The sequence below is a fragment of the Borostomias antarcticus genome (genome assembly GCF_949987555.1).
Source record: "Borostomias antarcticus genome assembly, chromosome: 1".
NCBI lineage: Eukaryota > Metazoa > Chordata > Actinopteri > Stomiiformes > Stomiidae > Borostomias > Borostomias antarcticus.
Window position 1 is genome coordinate 57,315,696 of NC_140234.1, and position 6,108 is coordinate 57,321,803.

Sequence of the window (6,108 nt, forward strand, 5' to 3'; positions counted from 1 at the left end):
TAATACTACTCACACTGTGTGCAGCATGGGCTATATTACTGTTCAAGGTCCCCACAGACTGTTATTAACTGTAGGGGAGGACCGGGACGATGAAACACTTTTTGGTTTGATCAGATTTACACAGAAATTAATAAAGATGGAGATTACATTTTTTGATGACAAACAACTTGTCCATGTCCTTTACTAACCTATTAGTTGTAAGTTTCGTTCTGTGGTGTAACAGTTCAATTCAAGACGAATGAACAGAAGATGTGCATTGGTTCTCTTGTCCCTGCCGTGCGGGGCGAGTAAACAGAGGAGTGGGACGAGTGAAACAGTGAGATTGTTTTGCTTATTGTGTTGCGTAGCCTCGCGGCTTGTAGGCTAATTATCTTAACTTTCAACACATGTATAATTAGACCCAATTTAATGTGTCCATTAATGCAATTGATGCTATGTATTCGAAAACCATGGGCAAAATGTCAAGCGCCTCTCGTTCTAAGCGCACGAGCCCTCTCCCACCACCCGGCTGCGCAGAAGTTTTGCATACGGCTGGACTTTGCTAGATTTACCGCAAGGTCGGGAATTGTAAGCATTTCCCGGTTAATGTGCACAATCTCCGACCGTACGGGAGATGTGAGAAATACTAACCAATTTCTCACATCTCCCGCAAGGTCGGGGAATGTGCACATTACCCGGGAGATGTGAGAAACGCACATGTTCCTCCTACATTCCCCGCGAGGTCGGGGAATGTGCGCAATAACCGGGAAAAGCTCACATTCCCCGTTTTCTCACATTGACCGTAACATATACACTGGGAAGGCCTAGTATATACACTGGGAAGGCCTAGTATATACACTGGGAAGGCCTAGTATATACACTGGGAAGGCCTAGTATATACACTGGGAAGGCCTAGTATATGCACTGGGAAGGCCTAGTATATACACTGGGAAGGCCTAGTATATGCACTAGGGAAAACACTCCTAGTATATACACTGGGCAGGCCTAGTATATACACTAGGGAAAACCCTCCTAGTATATACACTGGGAAGGCCTAGTATATACACTGGGAAGGCCTAGTATATACACTGGAAAGGCCTAGTATATACACTAGGGAAAACCCTCCTAGTATATGCACTGGGAAGGCCTAGTATATACACTGGGAAGGCCTAGTATATACACTGGAAAGGCCTAGTATATACACTAGGGAAAACCCTCCTAGTATATGCACTGGGAAGGCCTAGTATATACACTGGACAGGCCTAGTATATACACTGGGAAGGCCTAGTATATACACTGGAAAGGCCTAGTATATACACTAGGGAAAACCCTCCTAGTATATGCACTGGGAAGGCCTAGTATATACACTGGGCAGGCCTAGTATATGCACTAGGGAAAAAACTCCTAGTATATGCACTGGGAAGGCCTAGTATATACACTGGGAAGGCCTAGTATATACACTGGGAAGGCCTAGTATATACACTGGGAAGGCCTAGTATATGCACTAGGGAAAACACTCCTAGTATATACACTGGGAAGGCCTAGTATATACACTGGGCAGGCCTAGTATATACACTGGGCAGGCCTAGTATATACACTAGGGAGAACACTCCTAGTATATACACTGGGAAGGCCTAGTATATACACTGGGAAGGCCTAGTATATACACTGGGCAGGCCTAGTATATACACTGGGCAGGCCTAGTATATACACTAGGGAGAACACTCCTAGTATATGCACAAGGTCCTCTTCTGAAATCACAAGCCAGTGAAACACAGCCGGTCTCACTTTGAGAGGCCCACACTCGCATGCGTTTAGGAGTCATTATAAGCCTGATACTTCTGCCACGACGGGGTCGCTGTGCTCTGAGTGTGCGGTTTGAGGATAACGACGGTCGAATTCCGGGGCATTATGGGGGCTTTGCATGACAATGGCAGGTAACCCCAGTGGAGCAACCAGAGCCCGCATGGCGTCACGAGGGCTTCAGGCCCGGCGTTTAACGAGCGAGCAGCTGATGTAGGCAGCTGTGCCAGACAAAGCACAGGGCACACACACGCACATGCACGCGCACACACACACGCACGCACACACACACAAGCACGGACACACGCACATACACACACACACGTACACAGATGTACACACACTCACACGCACACACACACACACACACGCACGTACGCACACAGACACACGTACTCACACACACACACGCACGCACATACACACACACACGTACACAGATGTACACACACTCACTCACACGCACACACACACACGCACGTACGCACACAGACACACGTACTCACACACACACACACACACACGCACGCACATACACACACACGCAGTACAGAGCATAAGAGACCATGTTAAGTAAGTAATGTACTATATTCAGCGAGTATCAGTTAGCCGTTGTCTTTGTGTTGTTAGCGCTCGTCTCTGTGGCTTGTTCTCAACATCGATTTCTTCTCCGAAGCTTCTGAATGTGACAGAACATGATAGCTGCCTCCTCTTGTCGAGGGCGAACTCTGTGATGCCAAACAGGAATTCAGGGCTAAATATAACCCCTGGAAAGTGAGGAAAGTGATGAGTCAGCCTTGATGGAAACAAGAAAACACATTCTCCGCTTTAGGCTACACATCCCTGGGCTCTGATCCTCTTGATAAAGCTCGGGGAGGAAAAACAAACCCTACCGGTGGATTCTTGGTCCTGGAAGAGGGATGAGCGCTGGGCTGAATTATTCAGTGATCTTAGCCATTCGTATCTCGGCGAAGGCCATTAATTTGACCGCAAGAGGCAGCGCAGCAGGGGGTGGAATTTTAGGGTGTTTCAGAATAAAGTACTCTGCTACCTTTAAATTGAACGCTGAGAGATATCTAAATATTGTATGATGATATAAGGCCATGTTTGACAGAGAAGCGGAGTGAACTACACGAGGAAAGGAATTCAATATTTCACTCTCGAGTCCGGAGTGTGGGCAAGTTCGCAACCCCCACTTCTCGGTTGAAAACAGGCATTTGTAGTATCAATGCTGTTTCATACTGTACAGTATGTTGTAAAATGCTCCATAATATCCACATTTGTCTGCATCCATGCAGTTCTGCTATTCTAACTAAGCCTCCCACATAGGCCTGCGATAAAACCGAGCAAGCTACCGCACATAACTCATCTCATCTGAAGCATGCTGCTCTGTCCCTGGGGTCTGCCGGAGCCAAGTTCTTACGCTCGTAAGCTCTTTTGCTTACTCCAGAATTCTTAAGACAGCCTGGCGTTTATCCAGCCCCATCAATAACCCCGAACCCAGACCCAGAACCCAGCTCAAACGCCGGCTCCGACGCAAAGTCCCAGCCCCGAACTAAAGCTTTATACCAGCGCGGCCCTTCACTCCGCAATACCCACACATCTAACCGGGCTATTCTGTGAGCTTCCTGCTGAAGGAAGGATGTCAGAGGAAGGTGTTGCGATTGTGTGAGTCTCTTGTATGTTCTCGAGCGTGTGTGTGTGTGTGTGTGTGTGCGCGCGCGTGTCTCTGCGGTCAAAAGGAAGGGGATGGAAAGGCGCATAAGAGTTTTCCTCAGCCTCGAGGCGCCTCCACAGCGCACGCTAACACGCTAGCACGCTAGCCAGCTAGCCCGGGCTGATATAACACACACAGGGGGCCGCTAAAAAACTCTTCCCCTGGTTAAGCCTTCCGTCTTTTCCGATGGGGGTCACAGAGACAAACAAGCCTGTTTTATGTGCCTGCAAAAGGCCAACGTTCCAGAACAGCGTCGAGGACCGCGGTTTGTCGCGCCGTAGCCTACGAGTGTCTAGCAGAAAGGACAGCGCGGGGAAAACAATGAACTTGGCAGGCAGCGGGCTAGACCCAGTAAAAAAGACAAGAGAGGAATTCCCCGTCTCTGTCTGAAGTCGCCATAACCTTTACCCTCTTCCCCCCCCCCTCAGCCCCCCTCTCTGGTCTGAACGGGAAGGACGAGGTTAACCCATGCTGCGCCGGTGTCGACCGGCGCTACGTGTGATTGATTGTAGGCCTATTTCCTACTGTAATTTTTCCACATGGGGTTCTTTTTCAGTGGGGCAGGGTAAAGGTTAACATTTAAAAGAGGCTGTGCAAAGGTTATCAACCAGCTGTTGCACTTTTATCCAAGATTGCTCTTTTTTAGATTGAGAAGGAAATAGATAACCGTTTTGAAAGAGGAGCCATCATATAACCGGCTTACTTTTTTTTTTTAATCTGTGGAAAACTAGATGTACTTTGTCAGTCTATTTTTTCAGTACAAGATGCCTCTAAGAGCGCGTGGAAAGCAGAGAGGTGTTGGATGTGTATTAGATGTATCTATAGCCGTTTATAAATACCGGCTCACTATGGCATCGGCAGGGGGGAGAGGGACAGGAGCCAGGCTGTTAAACTGCTCAAACACACACACACACACACGCACCCACACACACACACACACACACACACACACACACACACACACACACAAGCACACACACAGACACACACACACACACACACAAACACACGCACGCACACACACACACACACACACACAAACACATGCGCTTGCACACACACATACACACACACACACACACACAAAACACACATAGATACATGTAATGCACACCATACTCACAGACACACACACACAACAACACACACACACACACATAAACCACACACACACACACTCTCTCTCTCTCTCTCTCTCTCTCTCTCTCTCTCTCCCAGAAATGTGCTCAAACAAGCTCATAGACATTCACTTGCACACTCAATCACGGAATTCACAAACAAACACCCACAAGCATGCGTACACACACACAAAGCATTTATGTCTGAACACACACAGAAATTCAAAGACTGTAGGCTACTCGTGTATACACACTCAGTTTCTCAGAGATGTGTGTGCGCACGTACACACGCGCACACACACACACACACACACAGTATGGGAATCAAAAGGCAGGTGCAAGTCATCCTTCATCATCTCTCGTCATCCCGGGGTACTTCTCACCTCCACGACAGCTTCGCCTCAGCTTTCCTCGCCCTCATCCCTAACCTTATCCATTACCACTTCAACACAACCAAACTGACCCTGGGTCAGATCTCTCAGGCCGCAGCCTCCGTTAACACCTTGCGAGCGGTGGCAGCGCCAGCCCGTGTTCTCGACGCTAACGTGGGGGGGCAGGGGGTGGGGCGGCGAGGGGGCAGGGACCTTGAGCGCGGGCGGCGGCACCCGTGTGGACAGGCTTCTCTCCTCGCTCCGCTGGCGACGGGCGGGCGGGCGGGCGTGGCGGCGAGCCACCAGTCGTGTGGCCATTTTAGCCGCGCCGCGCGACTGCAGCACCTGTTAATGTTTCACTTTTAGCACAGGGCCTGTCACCAGCCGCTTGAGTAGTATAAAGTGATAAAAAAAGAGAGTGAGAGTGTGTGTGTGCGTGTGTGTTTCTGTGTGTGTGTGTGTGTGTGTGTGTATGTGTGTGTGTGTAAGTGAGTGTGTGATGCTGTTAACCTCTCTGAGATCAACATGGCTACTTTCCTGTGACTGAAATGCTACTTTTTGATGCCCCAACTGCCTCCTCATCTAAACCGACAACAACAACAACAACACAAAACCAACCATCTTAATTGACAATAGCACAAAACCAAAATCATGATTTTTTGAACAGTTACTGGATTCGTCTGGCTTTGTCGCTAGTTTAAAACCAGGCTGTTATATTTCATACGGACTTCCACAGGCCCAGAGTGGACCTGTCACCACGTAAAAGATCAAAGCTCTACGTCCTCGCGGGTAGACCGAGCCACATCTGCCATTTAAATTTGACTAGATCTATCGAGCAGAGGCCTGAATTGAATAATGGTATATAGGACTACCTAAAGAGTTTGATGATTTTTTTTATCATGAATGAATGCTTTCTATTTCTTGGTTCTTTAAAAAAAAAGAAAAGTAAAGATTTATGGCATCCAACCGGCAACAACGAAGGATCGATCCCTGTACGTTAGCGCATGCATGCATACATCTGGCACACATGTACCAGCGCCCACCACCAGGGGGCGATAGCCACAATTAATTTGTCCCATTGCCAAATACATTTTGCTTTGTACATTAAAAAGGTATGCTT